Raw genomic sequence first — 18,245 nt, 5'->3', positions numbered from 1 at the left:
GGTTTAGTCACTAAGTTGTGTCTGACTCTTGCGACCCCATGGACTATAGCCCTCCAGGTTCCTCTGTCCTTGGTATTCTCCAGGCAGGAATACTGGAGTGGGTTGCCATTTCCTTCTCCAGGGGATCTTCCCAACCCAGGAATCAAACCTGGGTCTCCTGCATTGCAGGCAGATTCTTTACTGACTGAGCTACAAGGGAAGCCACAAAACATTGATTTCTATTTAAAAACTGCCTGCCAAGCAGAAGACATGGATTCGAACCCTGGTTCAGAAAGATCCCCAGGAGAAGGAAATGGCAACCCACTCCAGTATTCTTGCCTGGAAAATACCATGGATGGAGGAGCCTGGAGGGCTACAGTCCATGGAGTTGCAAAGAATTGGACACAAGTGAGCAACTAAGCAACAGCAATTTAAATATAGTACATGATACTCTTCTCCAATTACTGTGTTATTTTGATTGTCCTAAAAACTCTACATGTTACTTCCTCTGTAAAGTGGTATCTGAAGTTACATCAATATGTGCTTTTCTTTAATCATGTCAGCAGGGTTTTTTGTTTTTTATTTTTGTGGTGGGGGCAGGGATGCTGGTGCCTAATTGGTCTTACATTTCTGCAGTCTCCACCATTGTTGCAGAATCTTGTGTGAGGAGAATATAGACATATTTCTTTTATATCACGTAGTTCTGAGCACAAAGGGGCACTTAAAAAAAAATGCTTCTTGATGACAGTGATTTTGTAAGGTGGCAGTCATTTTATTTAAGCACATGTAAATTCCATTTCAGTTAGCAGAACTAGAGATTTAAATATGATCTTTTAAAATGAACAAAAGTTCTTGGAAAATGCAGAATATCAAATGAATGACGATAACACTATCACACTGGGAAGTTGTGTGGTATTACATTGATGTTGAAGGCAGCTTTCACCAGAGAATTGTGTAGTCAGTAGATGGCACTCTTTGTTTTATTAATAACTACTGACTACTCCCTTTACTTTTATAAAAGATGTCAATGATAGTTTATTTTTAACTATTTTAACAAAGTTCTAAAATTGCTTTTATCTAACTTACTAAATCAATCATTTTAATTGCTTGGGATAGTGACTTTTGGGGCTTCAGTTTTACCAGACAGTTCTGAATGAGGATCCAAACCCTTTTTACTTAAAGTTGTTACTTTATCTGGAAATGAGTTTTCAACCTGACAGAGACTAAAAAGGGGTTATTACAAACATATTTCTTTTAAAAGGGTTATTATTTTTTTTTTTTTACTACTTATAAGAGATTGTAAAATGGAAAGCTGAGATAGATTACCCAATGGGGTCTGATTTGACAGAATTCATTTCAACCTCAAAATCTGGAAAGCATTCACATAAATTCTGTATCGATTAAAAAACAAAGCAAAATACAAGCAAACGTGGGCACATGAAAAGATGGTATGTTTCATCAAATGAATCTGCATGGGAGAATCAGAGCTGATGGTTTGATAAAAGATAGAATACGACACAAACCCAGAGGCCTTCTAATATCATAAGTATAACTATGATGCTTTATGTTAATATGACAGTAACTGGTATAAATTGCAATGTTGGTCAACTTTGTGTGCCATGGTGGCTGGGCTCTGGTCCCAGGTTTTGGTCAAACACTCCTCTAGTTGCTGCTATGAAGGTGCTCTGTAGATGTGATTAACACATGCAATCAGTTGATTTAAGTAAAAACATTTCCCTCAAAAAGAGAGGTGGGGAAGAAATTAGGGGTGAGACTGTGACAGAGAAATCCTGCCTGAGTCTCCAGGTACCAGCCTGACATAGATTTCATATTTGCCTGCCCCCATAGTTATGCGACCTGGAGAAGGAAACAGCAACCCATTCCAGTATTTTTGCCTGAAAAATTCCATGGACAGAGTAACCTGGTGGGCTGCAGTCCTTGGGGTTATGAAAAACTCGGATGTGACTTAGTGACTAAACTATAACAATTGTGTGAACCACTTTCTTAAAATTACTTTCTTTCTCTCCCCCTTTTTATTTCTTTAATTAGCTATTTCTGCTATTTCCCTTTCTCTGAGGAACCCTGAGTGATATAGAATGTAAATAGAAATTTATGTTAATCACTTTGTAACATTTCAGAGGGCATTGAGCTTATGGAATAAATTCTGGTAGTAATGAAAAGGGAAAGACTGGCAAACAGCTGCTGAATTTAAAACAATAGTAAAGGAATAAAACAATGAGTTATTAGTAGGACCAAGAATTAAATTAATGGGGAAGAAAAGGCATAACAAACCTTCCCTTAAAAGTCATTAAATGTTGAAATGCAGGCTATAAAGTCATTAGAAAAGATGAAACATGGAGAATGTGTAGGAGTTCCAACATATGAGTCATAAGATTTCCAAAAGGAGAAAATTTGCAGTTAAGGAATCAACAGTGATAACATGAATAGTGGGTTTCTCAGACTCATTGACTGTCAGAGAAGATAATATTAATGAAACAAGATAAAAATATGCATTATATTCAATAAAAGAGGCAAGTTCATTTACCTGCAGAGCAACAAGCACCAGGCAACCTTTGACATTTCAGCAACACTGCATGCCAAATGGTAATGAGCAACCGTGCAGAATATTAAAAGGAAAACGAACGTGAGACAAGAATTCTATGTCTGAACAAAATGACATGCATGTTCAAGGGCAAAATAGAGACGGTAGTCTCACTTATGCAAAGCTCAGGACCTTTAACCTCACTTGATTCTTATTCTGTTACACCTGTTCTCTCTAGTCAGTTGAACTCCTCCCAGTTCCTCAGATGAGCCTCAGACTTTGTCATCTGTCCCATGAATCTAGCTTACAGCTTCTCTGTCTGGAATATGCTTCTTTATTCTTCTATTTTGTTAAGTCTTGTTATTTCATCAGATCTCACTTAAAAATATAAATAAAAAATAAACATGCTCTGATTACTCCTCGAAGAAAAGTCTTCACTTACTCACCAAAGCCTACAAGCCTACAAGACTTTCTAGAACTAACACCCCCAAAAAATGCCCTTTTCATTATAGGGGACTGGAATGCAAAAGCAAAAAGTCAAGAGATACTGGGAGTAACAGGAAAATTTACCCTTGAGTACAAAATGAGTCAGGTCAAAGGTTAACAGTGTTTTGTCAAGAAAATGCACTGGTCATAGCAAACATTCTCTTCTAACAACACAAGAGAAGATTCTACAAATGGACATCCCCAGATGGTCAACACTGAAATCAGATTGATTATATTCTTTCTTGCCAAAGATGGATAAGCTCTATACACTCAGCAAAAACAAGACTGAAAGCTGACCCTGGCCCAGATCATGAACTACTTATTGCCAAAATCAGACTTAAATTGAAGAAAGTAGGGAAAACCACTAGACCATTCAGGTATGAACTAAATAAAATCCCTTATGATTATACAGTGGAAGTGACAAATAGATTTGAGGTATTAGATCTGATAGACAGCATGCCTGAAGAACTATGGATGGAGGTTTGTGACATTATACAGGAGGCAGGTATCAAGACGATCCCCAAAGAAAAGAAATCCAAAAAGGCAAAATGGTTGTCTGATGACGCCTTACAAATAACTGTGAATAGAAGAGAAGGGAAAGGCAAAGAAAAGGAAAGATATACCCATTTGAGTGCAGAGTTCCAAAGAATAGCAAGGGGAGAAAAGAAAGCTTTCCTTAGTGATCAATGCAAATAAATAGAGGAAAACAATAGAATGGAAAGTCTAGAGATCTCTTCAAGAAAATTAGAGATACCAAGGGAATATGTCATGCAAAGATGGGCTCGATAAAGGACAGAAATGGTAGGGACCTAACAGAAGCAGGGGATATTAAGAAGAGGTGGCAAGAATACACAGAAGAACTGTACAAAAAAGATCTTCATGACCCAGATAATCACAATGGTGTGATCACAAGCCTAGAGCAAAACATCCTGGAATGTGAAGTCAAGTGGGCCTTAGGAAGCATCACTACGAGCAAAGCTAGTGGAAGTGATGGAATTCCAGTTGAGCTATTTCAAATCCTGAAAGATGATACTGTGAAAGTGTTGCACTCAATATGCCAGCAAATATGGAAAACTCAGCAGTGACCACAGGACTGGAAAAAGTCAGTTTTTATTCCAATCCCAAAGAAAGGCAATGCCAAAGAGTGCTCAAACTACCACACAATTGCACTCATCTCACACCCTAGTAAAGTAATGCTCAAAATTCTCCAAGACAGGCTTCAATGGTACATGAAGTATGAAATTTCAGCTGTTCAGCCTGGATTTAGAAAAGGCAGAGGAACCAGAGATCAAATTGCCAACATCCATTGGATCATCAAAAAAGCAAGAGAGTTCCAGGAAAACATGTCTATTTCTGCTTTATCAACTATGCCAAAGCCTTTGACTATGTGAAGTGAAGTTAAGTGAAGTTGCTCAGTTGTGTCCTACTCTGCAGCCCCATGGGCTGTAGCCTACGGGGCTCCTATGTCCATGGGATTTTCCAGGCAAGAGTACTAGAGTGGGTTGCCATTTCATTCTCCAGAGGATCTTCCTGACCCAGGGATCGAACCTGGATCTCCTGCATTGTAGGCAGACGCTTTACTGTCTGAACCACAAGGGAAGCTTTTAATATGTGGACCACAACAAACTGTTGAAAAGTGTGAAAGAAATGGGAATACCAGACCACCTGACCTGACTCCTGAGAAACCTGTATGCAGGTCAGGAAGCAATAGTTAGAACTGGACATGGAACAACAGACTGGTTCCAAATAGGAAAAGGAGTACATCAAGGCTGTATATTGTCACCTTGCTTATTTAACTTGTATGCCGAGTACGTCATGAGAAATGCTGGGCCGAGTGAAGCACAAACTGGAATCAAGATTGCTGGGAGAAATATCAATAACCTCCGATATGCAGATGACACCACCCTTATGGCAGAAAGTTAAGAAGAACTAAACAGCCTCTTGATGAAAGTGAAAGAGGAGAGTGAAAAAGTTGGCTTAAAGCTCAACATTCAGAAAACTAAGATCATGGCATCCGGTCCCATCACTTCATGGCAAATAGACGGGGAAACAGTGTAAACAGTGACAGACTTTATTTTGGGGGGCTCCAAAATCACTGCAGATGGTGACTACAGCCGTGAAATTAAAAGATGCTTGATCCTTGGAAGAAAAGTTATGACCAACATAGACAGCATATTGAAAAACAGAGACATTACCAACAAAGGTGCATCTAGTCACAGCTGTGGTTTTCCCATTAGTCCTGTATAGATGTGAGAGTTCGACTATAAAGAAAGCTGAGCATGGAAGAATTGATGCTTTTGAACTGTGGTGTTGGAGAAGACTCTTGACAGTCCCTTGGACTGCAAGGAGATCCAAGCAGTCCATCCTAAAGGAAATAAGACCTGAATATTCATTGGAAGGACTGATCCTGAAACTGAAGCTCCAATACTTTGGTCACCTGATGCAAAGAGCTGACTCATTTGAGAGACCCTCATGCTGGAAAAGATTGAGGGCAGGAGGAGAAGGGGACGACAGAGGACAAGATGTTTGGATGGCATCACTGACTCAATGCACATGAGTTTGAGTAAACCCCAGGAGTTGGTGATGGACAAGGATGTCTGATGTGTTGCAGTTCATGGGGTCACAACGAGTCAGACAGGACTGAGCATCTGATCTGAACTGATCTGTAGGGAGGAAATGGTAGACATTGTTTTCAAACCTTCTTCTATCCATTAATATGCACAAATTCCTCTGTAAATAAGGATATGCTTCTGTGGTTGGGCTTCCCTGGTGGCTCAGAGGGTAAAGCATCTGCCTGCAATGTGGGAGACCCAGGTTTGATCCCTGGGTTGGGAAGATCCCCTGGAGAAGGGAAAGGCAACCCACTCCAGTATTCTTGGTTGGAAAATCCCATGGACAGAGGAGCCTGGTGGGCTACAATCCATGGGGTCGCAAAGAGTTGGACACAACTGAGCAACTTCACTTTCTTTCTTTCTTTCTGTGGTTTAAAGCAGATCTTACACTGTCCCTGTTTTACAATTTTTATTTCTATTAACCATATGTCATAGAATTTGTTCTCATATAAACGATCTAGTTCTGTCTTATTCTCTTTCAATATTCATGATATTCCATAGGTTAGACATAGTATCGTTAAAATTCCATTGATAATCATTTTGGTAGTTTAAATTTTTTTTTTCTCCTATCCACAGCAGTGCAGTAAACATCCTTCTGTATGCTTCACTGAGTATAGGTGTGAATTCTTCTTTACACATTTATATCACACTTTTTATACTGGGGTATTTTTAAGTTACCTGTATTATTTGTGCTTCCCTCATAGCTCAGTTGGTAAAGAAACTGTCTGCAGTGCAGGAGACCCAGGTTCAATTCCTGGGTCGGGAAGATCCCCTGGAGAAGGAAATGGCAACCCACTCCAGTATTCTTGCCCAGAGAATCCCATGGACAGAGGAGCCTGGCAGGCTATAGTCCGTGGGGTCACAAGAGTTGGAAACGACTTAGCGTCTAAACCACCATCACCACCTGTATGAGGACTGTAAATAACCAAGACATAGAAATAGGCTCACAGAACCTGCCTGTCATTTTTATTTTAAGAAATCCTGCCACACTGCTGTCTAAAATGATTGCACCTATTTGCCCACCTGTGAGCTCTCTATAAGTACCTATCTCCCCACACCCTTGCCACCACTTCTTATATGTATTGAAAAATCTGGTCTGTCATTTGTCTTCATTTGCAGCAGGGGATGTCTCGCACAGAAATTCATGACTGTAGGATTCTCAAACTTGCACACTTTTGTTTGATATTTTTTGCGTAATTACTTAGAAGACTTTCTCTATCCAAAAGTTAGAAGATCATGTCTGTGTTTTTTGTCCTAATACTTCCATATTTTTAATAGAAAATGTTTTAGTTTGATCCGCTTGAAATATATTCTTATAAATGGTGTGAAATATGAATCTAAATATTTTTAAATGGATATACAACTTGTAATTATAATAATAATCACTAATATTGGACAACCCTTAACTGTGCCAGGAGCTTTCAATTTATTCCCAACTTATTGGTGTTTGTTTGAGGATTAAACACAGCATTTGAAAGAAGGGACAAGTAAGGCACCAAATGGTTATTGGTTTTGCCCAATTCATGTATATGTTAGTTGGTAGAATCAGCATTCTAACCCTAGCAGAATGACCCTAGACTATTGAGCCTTCTAAAACAATTTTTTCCCCCACAGATTAAAGCACCAAATCCTCATAAATATATAATGTTTGTCTGTGGAATTTTTATTCTTTTTCAATAACCTATTCATATATTCTTACTCCACGCATTGAAATACTTTCATCTGAGCATCTTATCCACTCGGCTTACTATTTTTAATAGCTCCCTACAGACCTTAAGATCAACTGCAGCCCCTTTAGCATCCCTCCTGTCTCCTTTCTCTGGAATCTCAGATCTTGGCACAGATCCCTTTCTCAGTTATTTCCTTATTTGACTTAGAGCAACCTTCTGGTGCTTATCTGAACGGAGCAAACACATTCCTTTAATGAATCAATCCCCTCTCCGTGGCTTTGTTCACACTGCTTCTTACTCCTCATCTTTTACACCTCATTTGCTGGGCAAGCATGTATTCAGTTTTAAAGATGAACATAAACAGCACCACCTGCAGCCTTCCCTCCCTCTCCATCCCAACTAAGTAGGAAAAAACTACTCTTTCCTCCTTTATGTGTCCACACCCTTCCCCTGAGAACTGTATTTATTCAGTGACATAACGTGAGTGTCTTAAAGACAGGACCACATCTTAATAAGTATGTAATATAAATTGAATAAATATTTGTTGTGTAAATTAATATAAAATAAAGACCATACAATTATGAGAGCAATCATGCAGGTATTTATGAAATGGTGCAACACATTCTAAAATGAGACATAATATCTTTTTCAGAAAAGTGTCAAGAGGTAAGTGTAGTTAACCACACTCAATTAGTTCAGAAGGGAGCAAATGAGTAATTGGAAAGATAACGCATACTACAGCATGTTTAATGAACTAGTAGAAGAGAAAGAAAGGGACTTCCCTGATGGCTTGGTTGTTAGAACTCTGCACTTCCACTGTAGGGGCTGTGGGTTTCACCCCTGGTCAGGGAACTAAGATCCCACATGCTGTGGGGTGTAGCAAAAAAAAAAACAAAACTAAAAAATATAATATCCCATTGAATAATAATCCCTGATGCTGGGAAAGATTGAAGGCAAGAAGAGAAAGGGATGACGAGGATGAGATGGTTGGATAGCATCACCAGCTTAATGGACATTGAGTTTGAGCAAACTCATTGAGATGATGAAGAACAGGGAAACCCCAGTCCATGGGGTCTCAAAGAGCTGGACATGATTGGGCAACCAAACCACAACAATAATTGGTTAATCAAGAGGGAGGGGGAGAGAGAGAAAGAGAGAGAGAAAGTCAGTCAAAGGAAGCCAGAGAACCTCGTCTTGTGAAAATTAGATCTGAGGGGCTTCATAATCATCTGGCATTGGCTTGATGCCATACCTGCCTTCAGCCATATACATGATAGAGACTCCAGGGATATTCATATTCTTCACTTAAAATCTTGGTCTGAATAAATACTTGTTGAGTAAATTAATATAAAACAAGGACCATCAAATTATGAGAGCAAACATGAGGATCTCTGAATTATGAAATGATCACTTCATAATGATGAAATAATTGTGTTGAGTTATCTGCTGTGACTAAGCAGTCAACTGCTTAAGTTCCTTTGTTTGTGCATGGGAATCTTTTAAATCTTAGACCTGTGACAACCCTTAGAGACACTCAGTACTTCTGCCTCACTGAGGAAGCCCTCAATTTCAAGCGTGAAACAGGTACACAGATGGTACGTGTAGTAAGCAGACAGTCCATTATTGACTGTTCATATGTTAGACTTCAATGGAAAAGTTGATAGAACTCATAATAATCAGGCAAGATGAAGATGAGTCCATCTATGTGGTTCATTGGAAAAGTGTTCTCTTTCACTGAGATTTTTCCCCTTTCAGGTTTTACTCTATCTTTTCCTTAAGCCTCTGCTCTCTGAGACTAAACATTTGCTTCCTGATCTAATATTTCCTTGCTATCCTTTTCTTTCCCATGTTCATGCCATACTCCTGAGTTTCTTCTGGGCCCGTAGAATAACTTTTTGTATGCCCCAAAATTAGTAAAATGAATTCCCCTCAATAGGTACATTTCTGAATTAATTTAATTATTTTATGAATTAATGTATGGAAGGAGATATACTTTCAGTTTAATATTAGAATAGAAAGAAAATCCTAACAAATATGGATGTAATGTTACTAAAGTTGGCAAAGAAGAGAACACAAAATAGGCAAAGGTACTATTAATATGTTCACATTGGGACTTCACTGGTGGTCCAGTGGTTAAGAATCCACCTTCCAATGCAAGGGACATAAGTTTGATCTCTGGTCGGGAAACTAAGACACAAATGCTGCAGAGCATCTAAGCCTGTGAGCCACAACTAGAAAGCTTGTGTACCACCAGAGAGATTCTGTGTGATGCACTGAAGAACCTGCTTGCCACAACTAAGACCCGATGCAGCCAAATCAATGTTATTTTAAAAAATATATATGTTCACGTCTATTTTATGGTTCATATATGTGAAAGCCAAGATGCACTGTGCACATAAGGCCAAACCCAGTGACTTTTGTGTTTTGTTCCCCAACTTCTATAGTTTTCTGAAAAGGAATTTTAAAAGCTATATAGTCTCAGGATCATTGATTAGCTTTCTAGGAGGTTCTTGGTCTTGCTGGCATAAGACACTTTGCAGCTCACTTGTTCATTTCTGGAGGCCAAGGCTGTGGCTGGACATGGGTGACAGTAGGTACAGTGTGTGACTTCTTGTCTCACAAGTCATTCAACTCAAGGAGTAGCCTTGAAAGGAAACCAGTACAGCCGCTATGGAGGACAGTGTGGAGACTCCTTAAAAAATACTGGAAATAGAACTGCTAGCAATCCCACTTCTGGGCATACACACCGAGGAAACCAGATCTGAAGGAGACACGTGCACCCCAATGTTCATCACAGCACTGTTTATAATAGCCAGGACATGGAAGCAACCTAGATGCCCATCAGCAGACGAATGGATAAGAAAGCTGTGGTACATATACACCATGGAATATTACCAAGCCATTAAAAAGAATTCATTTGAATCAGTTCTAATTAGATGGATAAAACTGGAGCCCATTATACAGAGTGAAGTAAGCCAGAAAGATAAATACCAATACAGTATACTAACACATATATATGGAATTTAGAAAGATGGTAATGATAACCCTATATGCAAGACAGAAAAAGAGACACAGATATATAGAACAGACTTTGGGACTCTGTGGGAGAAGGCCAGGGTGGGATGATCTGAGAGAACAGCATCGAAACATGTACATTATCAAGTGTGAAACAGATCGCCAGTCCAGGTTGGATGCATGAGACAAGTGCTCAGGGCTGATGCACTGGGATGACCCAGAGGGATGGGATGGGGAGGGAGGAGGGAGGGGGGTTCAGGATGGGGAACACATGTAAATCCATGGCTGATTCATGTCAATGTATGGCAAAAACCACTACAATACTGTAAAGTAAGTAGTCCCCAACTAATAAAAATAAATGGAGAAAAAATTAATTAAAAAAAAAAGTAAAGAAAAAGCTGGGAACCCTCTAGGGGTAGAAAAATGAAGAGGTAAAAATTATTTTCTCTTCATAAAGGACTAAAGGCAGATCTTAAAAGCCTGCCTCTACAGGTAAGAGCAATGACAGCCTATTAATAGTTTATTGTCATGAGCAGTTATTGGAGCTTCCCTGTTGGCTCAGGTGATAAAGAATCTGCCTGCAATGCAAGAGACCTGGGCTGGATCCCTGGGTGGGGAAGATGCCCCAGAGAAGGAAATGGCTACCCACTCCAGTATTCTTGCCTGGGAAATCCCGTGGACAGAGAAGCCTGGCAGTCTACAGTCCATGGGGTCCCAAAGAGTCAGACATGACTGACTTTCACTTATGAACAGTTAGTTTAACAGTTGGTAACTTTGATTTTACCATGTACTTGGTACTATTAATATTTTATCATCACAGTAAATTCTATAAGTACTGATAGCATTCTCTGTTTATATGTGAGGAAACTGAGAACACACACAACCATTCAAATAAGAGCACATGAGCAGTGCCAGTGAGAGCTGTCTTTCATTTCCAGGCACTTTTACCCCAAAGCCCACAGTAATAATAACTATAGATGTGGCTCTCCAAAAAATTAAGGTATACCATGTAACATGCATGCTAAATAATATAGAAATGTACTAAAATTATATTACTAATTCATTACATGAATTACAAAAATTCATGATTTTTCTTAAAAAGTAGGAAATACCTAATTGCTTTAAAATGATAGAAAAACAGCATGAAAACAAGAAAAGAAGAGGGCTGTCAGTCTCATGTTTAAAAGCTAAGTAGATATAATTTTAGCAGAAGTTTCTTTAAAATATTTGGGGTTTGAACATTCAAGATATAATTAACTCACATGTAATTGAAGCTCTATCAGAACAATTATGACAAGTGAGAAGTTCTCATTGATTTTTCAGAAAGTCAGCAGATGTGTCAGTGACAGAGAAGAATCAAAGAAAAATAACAACAGTTCATGTGGAGAGAGATATTATGTGTGTGCTCAGTCATGTCCAACTCTTTGCAAGCGCATGGACTGCAGCATGCCAAGCTCCTGTGTCCATGGGATTTTCCAGGTAAGAATATTGGAGTGGGTTGACATTTCCTACTCCAGGGGAATCTTCCTGACTCAGGAATCTTGCATCTCCTGCATTGGCAGGCAGATTCTTTACGCTCATGCCACCTGGGAAGCCCAGAGAGATGGTAGCATAAGCTTTAAGAAGTATTTTTTAAAAACTAAAAGCTAAATCCAGTTTACTGGGTTAAAGTCATCTCTTCTTTACTCCTTAAACATGTACCTCTTACTCTCTGCTCTACTTTCCAACGTTACTCCTCACGTAGCTCATAGGGTTGCAATATCTGTGCTTATCTGTCAGAAATTAATACAGCCTCCTTCTATTCTTTTATTTTGATGAGTCCAATAACCGAATATCTGCCAAAGAAATGCAAGATTGGAAAGAGAAAGAAGCAGGAACCATCACTGCTCCATTGGCAACAATGACCAGATTCTTGGGTTTTAGAAAATGACAAGAAAGCATAATTTGTTCTTGTGAGTTCTCCTGTGAGTCACTGGCTTCCGGGCTGCAGCAGCCAAGATTGTTGGTGAAAGCTTCCTGTGATTCTAGCGCTTTTAGACTTCTTGAAAGATGTAGCTCTTCCAACAGTTTTGTTTGCCCTTAATTCTCTGTATTAAATCCCCTCCAGCCTGAAATATCTAGAGTGAGTGATGTTTTTCTGTTAGATTTTTTTTGACTGTTATTTGTACTTAAAGTGGTCCTTGTGAAAAGATTTTGCAATGTGATCTGAGAAGGATATCTGGTCTATTCATATTTGAAGATAATAACAATCTCATCATCAGCTCAAGAATGAATATTGATAACCCTTGTCATGTTATGGAGAAATAGTTCATTAAATGATTACCTACATTTACCTGGAATAAAGTGTCTATTAAAGGCAAGGATTTGGGAAAGCAATAGCTCCTGCAATATAATATTGTGGAAATGATTATAAGAATTTCTGGGTGGGCTAACACTAGTCATTATACAAGAGTACTTGCAAAACGACAATAGCAAGCTCATGCTTTTCAGTTCTTGGTTTAAGACCTGGTTGGAAAACTGGACGAATTCCATAACTGCTGTGAGGCATTTTGCTACCATTTTTATCAAAGGATTGATGTAATCCATATCTATAATTTGATTTACAGAATATAAAATTATAATATACACTGAATTTATAATATTTTCATGGCTGTTGTATGAGAGGTAAGGTGCTCATTGGCAAGTACTGGGACTTTGGTAATAGGAATGAGTGTGTGTTAGTGGACAGCAGTAAATTCCTATACCTTTTACTCATTGAGTGGGCTTCCCTGGTGGCTCAGATGGTAAAGAATTCACCTGCAATGCAGGAGACCTGGGTTCGATCCCTGGATTGGGAAGATCTCCTGGAGAATGGAGCAGCTACCCACTTCACTATTCTTGCCTGGAGAAGTCCATGGATAGAAGAGCCTGACTGCCTACAGCCCAGGGGGTCGCAAAGAGCTGGACACAACTGAGCGATTTTCGCTTGCTCATTGAGTTGACTTTTTTTCCTTCCTTCAATTAACAAGTTGTCCTGAAGCAGTTCTCTTTCAGCAGCACTTGCAGTGATACCCATCAGTGTCTTATCTCAGTGCTTTGACAACCTGAGTCCTTGGTTATAATCTAGTCCACAGCAACTTTGATCATATCACCATCCTTGGTACATTATGCTGATCTATTTTATCGACCTCCTACATTGAATCATGCTGATTGGGAATGTCGATCATGAAATGCAATTTTGATAACTACCTTTTAAAGAAATGTACCTGCATATAAAAATTGAGGGATCTTCTCTTTGGTAAACACTTTAAGAGTTCTAGTATTGGTAAAATGATAAGATACTCCTTTGAAATGAAAAATAAGTTTATATATTGATATTTTTGTTTTTTCACAAAGGAACATGAGGTACAATGATCATTGAATGTCTTGAATTTGGGAAGTAGAATGCATCAAGTTAGAGTGAATTACCCTGGTGGATAGAATAAATTCCTCACTTTTCTTACCATAAAGATGTCCATATTCAAAACCTGAGAACCTGTGAATATGTTACCTCGCATGACAAAAGCAACTTTGCAGAGGTATTTAAGATTCTGGAGAAGGTGGGACTACGTCTAGTACCCTAGACTATCAGGGTGGGCATGATATAGGGTCATTCATAGAGACTGAAGGCTGTGGTTTGTGAAGATGGAGCAGGGGGCTGTAAGCTGAGAGGAAGGGGCTGAGTCAGAGAATGCAGGTGGCCCTAGGAGCTGGAAATGTTCTTTCCAAACCCATTATCTATGTATGTACCTCTCTATTCTCAGGATTCATCATGCAGCAAAAACAGATGGATACGTGAGTAGATAGATAATAGATGGATACAATAAATAAAAAAAAATAAAGCAATAGATTCATGACCATTAGAGTCTCTGATACAAATAGTTCCATTTTACATAATCAGCTGACATTACAGCGTTGTGGGATAGCATATTAAAGACGGAGTCACAATCCCTGTTGGGAAATAGCTCCTTTTGTGGTTGCATTGTTGTGATAGAATAAAAAAAAAATAAATATTTAGTCTGACTTGTACATAATTGACTACTTTTTTTTTCCCCTTTTCTCCTAGCATAGCTAGTTTCTATAAAGGATATTGCTTGTGGACAATGATACAACTAAGTCTTTCAAGATACAATATTAAAAAAAGTGTGTTGAAGTAAAGAATAATCACAACAGTTACCAATGGGAATTTTTGTTTTCCTTTTATCCTATATGAGGAGATTCCTTTGAGCAAAGCTAGTTGCACTGCACTGCAATCTTGATGCCACAGTTTGGGTTTAGTTTAATATTACAGAGTGTGATATTCAGAATATGTATTAGGAAATGCTCTTTGAATAACATCTTTGAATGTTACTGAGGAGGAGAAAGGGCAGAACTGTGTTGGAAGGAAAAGTTGAGTTGCTGTGGCCAGTGGATAGCTCCCAATGTGAGCTGTGGATGCACATGGCTTATCAGACATGTCATGTTGCAGATTGGCTCTGGATTATCTGGACTTTCTATTTCAGTAATAATCCCAAGGGAGTGCCCTGCCCCTGAACAGACAGAACAATCAGGGAGACAACTCAGTGCATCTGAGACAATCGTGAAAGGCCTTCCAGCAGCTGGGCAGCCAAGTTTACCCTTGAAGTGGAGGAGATCCAAGTGGGTTTCTCCATTCCATGGCCAGCACACGGGCTGATGCTGCTCGGGTTGTTCAGTGGAACCATGGGTTCAATACTATTAGATCAGTCTTCACCTACTAAGTGAAGTTAAGACAGAGAAAGATAAATATCATATGGTATCACTTATGTGCAGAATCTAAAAATTTGATACAAGTGAACTTATTTACAAACAGAAACAGACTCACAGACATAGAAAACAAACTTATGGTTACCAGCAAGGAATCATGGTGGGGGAGGGATACATTATGTTTGGGATTAACATATACACACTACTGTCTATATAAAACAGACAACCAACAAGGACCTACTGTATAGCACAGGGAACTATACTCAATATTCCGTAATAAACTATATGGTAAAATAATCTAAAAAAGGTTGAATATATGTATATGTATAACTGAATCACTTTGCTATATACCTGAAACTAACACAACATTGTAAAACTAACTGTATTTCAATGTAAAATGAAAATTAAATGAAAAAGAGTATGATATTAGCATAGCCAGATATGTAAACTGTACCTACTTTTCTGGTGGAAATTTAGCATGATTTATTCTTTATACTTCCTCACGTGTCACAGGATCTGGAAGCTTAAGAACTACATTCTGCCAAACCGAGTGAATCATGTGAGAAGTTGAAGATGGAAGAGAACTAATTGGAGGTTCTGTGGCTGCGACAGACAGATGGTTGGCCTTTGGAGGAGGTAAGGTTTTGCCAACGGCTCCCAGCTTCTTTCCTGAAAAATCACTCAGTTTCATCCTGCAGATGACTGAGAATATTGGAGAGAATTGTCTGTGATTTCTGACTGTTTTATTTCCCTAGACTTACTTCCCCAACCCCATTTATAGTGATATGTCTCTATTTCTCTGTATTAAACTACCTCAAGTTTAAAATACCAGAAACATTTGCATACCCCTGCCTCTTGTTCCCACTCCAGTGTTCTTGCCTGGAGAATCCCAGGGACAGGGGAGCCTGGTGGGCTGCTGTCTATGGGGTCTCACAGAGTCAGCAACTGAAGTGACTTGGCAGCAGCAGCAGCAGCAGCCTCTTGTTCTCTGGTTCATGAAACTATCACAGTGACTCACATCTGTGTCAGGACTACCCTCTTGTCACCGTCAACTGAAAACCCTCAGTAGTATCTTTCTGAAGCCACCGGGTTTATGACCACAGACTCCTAAACTTCCAGCTGTTTCTTTCTAGTCCCTAGCACAATGAATCCAACTTGTTAAAGTAACCGAGTTGACAATCCACCGATCTTACCACAATTACTTCTGCTCTTGCTTTTCACTTAACCAGTTAAGAAGTCAGAGTCTGTTGTTATAATTACTCACCTAACCTTTACTCTCACCTCTCTTCCTTCTCTCTCACTGAAAAGCCCAAGCCTTCTCATATTGACTTCTCCTGGAGGAAAGCCGCTTTAAATTGGGTCAAATCTATGACCAATAGCCTCACATGTCAGCAGAAAAGGTAAGCAATCCCAAAAGAATTTCTCCAAGCTCTTTCCACCATCCCCCACCCCCCACTCTGTGTCCTGGGCCTCTACATGCTTCTCCTTCCTATGTATGAATTGCTTATATTTTTATCAAAGACAAAAGCTTTTCACCTGTGCTCCAGATGTCAGCTCTCACACTCACTCATAAAAATGGCTCTAGACTTTCTGCTTCTGTTCTGTGGCTTTGTTTTTCTCTCTAGTACACATGATCTGTGAGGACCATGCACAACAAGTAGGGAATAACTTCTCCATGTTATTAACACTCCTGGCATCATCCTCCAGGTGCCACACCACTGCTCTGCCCCATAACCTTCTGCTTTCTGTCTCTAATTTCTTTCCTGATTTCACCTCTCCATTCTCTCTTAAATTCTTTATAAATAGATTTTGGTTCCACCATGCCAGAAAAAGGTCATAAATGACTTTGTTAAATCTAGTGGTCATTTACCCAGTCCTGAATTTATTTGTTCTGTCTGCCGCCATCACCACAGCTGATTCACCCCTGTTCATTGAAATACTCTGTTCCCATCACTTCATGGAAAATAGATGAGGAAAAAATAGAAATAATGGCCAAATTTATTTTCTGGGCTCCAAAATCACTGCAGATGGTGACTACAGCCATGAAGTTAGAAGACATTTGCTCCTTGGAAGAAAAGGTATGACAAACCTAGACAGCTTATTAAAAAGCAGAGACGTCATTTTGCTGACAAAGGTCCATATAGTCAAAGCTATGGTTTTTCCAGTAGTCATGTATGGATGTGAGATATGAGCCCTAAAGAAGGTTGAGCGCCGAAGAATTGATGCTTTTGAACTGTGGCATTGTATGCAGGTCAAGAAGCAACAGTTAGAACTGGACATCCAATGGATGTTGGCAATTTAATCTCTGATTCCTCTGGATTTTCTAGATCAAGCTTGAACATCTGGAATTTCACAGTTCATGTACTGTCGAAGCCTGTACTGAGAATTTTGAGCATTACTTTGTCTAGTAGCCTGGTACTTTTCCTTAGATAGTTTTGGTTCTGTTTGAGCAATAAATGCAAAATTTTGCAATATACTTTCAGAGGTAAGTTGTTATAAGTTCTCTTAAATGTGGTTAAAGGAAGATAACTGCACCTGATAGTAATAAAAATAACATTCTTGCCTAGTCTGCAATCACATGAAGCCTAGCAGATTCATGTAGATTTAGTGCCAATTGTGTCTTAAGGACGCAGGTTGTCTGCTCTGTGTATTACCTATTGGTAGGCTACTGCTAACCGTACTGTACCTTCCTGAATAGGTTCCCCTATCACATAGATGGTGTGTACACAGAGAATGCAAACTCATCATAAAGTGCACTGAAGCAAAATATTACTGAGAAGGTGAAGCTAGTCAAATAGATAGCATCTAAATTGTTTGCAAGCATTGTGACTTTATGATCATCAGGCATCCTGGATGTTCCACACTGCTGCTCCCCCCCATTAAGATAGATAACCAAGAGATGAGCATCATTTTCATAGAAAAAAATTTAAAAAGACCTTATTTTTCCTTCTGTCTCATCCAAGCAATTTACACTTACTTCAAGATATTCAGAGGGGGAAAAAAAAAAATAAACTTTTTTTAATGTATTCAACCACTCAATCATGACTATGCCATAACTTGTATAAGAGTGTTTTCAAAACACCCAGAAATTCCCTTCTAATTACTTCTTTAATGTAAATTGTGTACATTTGAATCAGAAGAAATAATTCAAGGAGGAGCTTAATAGCTAGAGAAGTCACTTTTCCAAACCTTCAACTG

The 18,245-nt window shown here is 39.0% G+C and overlaps 1 long non-coding RNA gene across 2 annotated transcripts in view; it reads left to right on the top strand.

Annotated features, from left to right (window-relative positions):
• The window catches only part of LOC122452465, a 165,561-nt gene that overhangs the window by 103,546 nt on the left and 43,770 nt on the right, over positions 1-18,245 (top strand). For both annotated transcript variants that reach the window (XR_006272706.1, XR_006272707.1), the window contains exon 2: positions 15,561-15,683. This is a non-coding gene — a long non-coding RNA (uncharacterized LOC122452465). The remainder of the gene's footprint in view (positions 1-15,560; positions 15,684-18,245) is intronic.

Source organism: Cervus canadensis, chromosome 13 (genome assembly GCF_019320065.1).
Source record: "Cervus canadensis isolate Bull #8, Minnesota chromosome 13, ASM1932006v1, whole genome shotgun sequence".
NCBI classification, from domain to species: Eukaryota; Metazoa; Chordata; class Mammalia; order Artiodactyla; family Cervidae; genus Cervus; species Cervus canadensis.
This window is presented reverse-complemented; position numbering and strand designations above follow the sequence as displayed.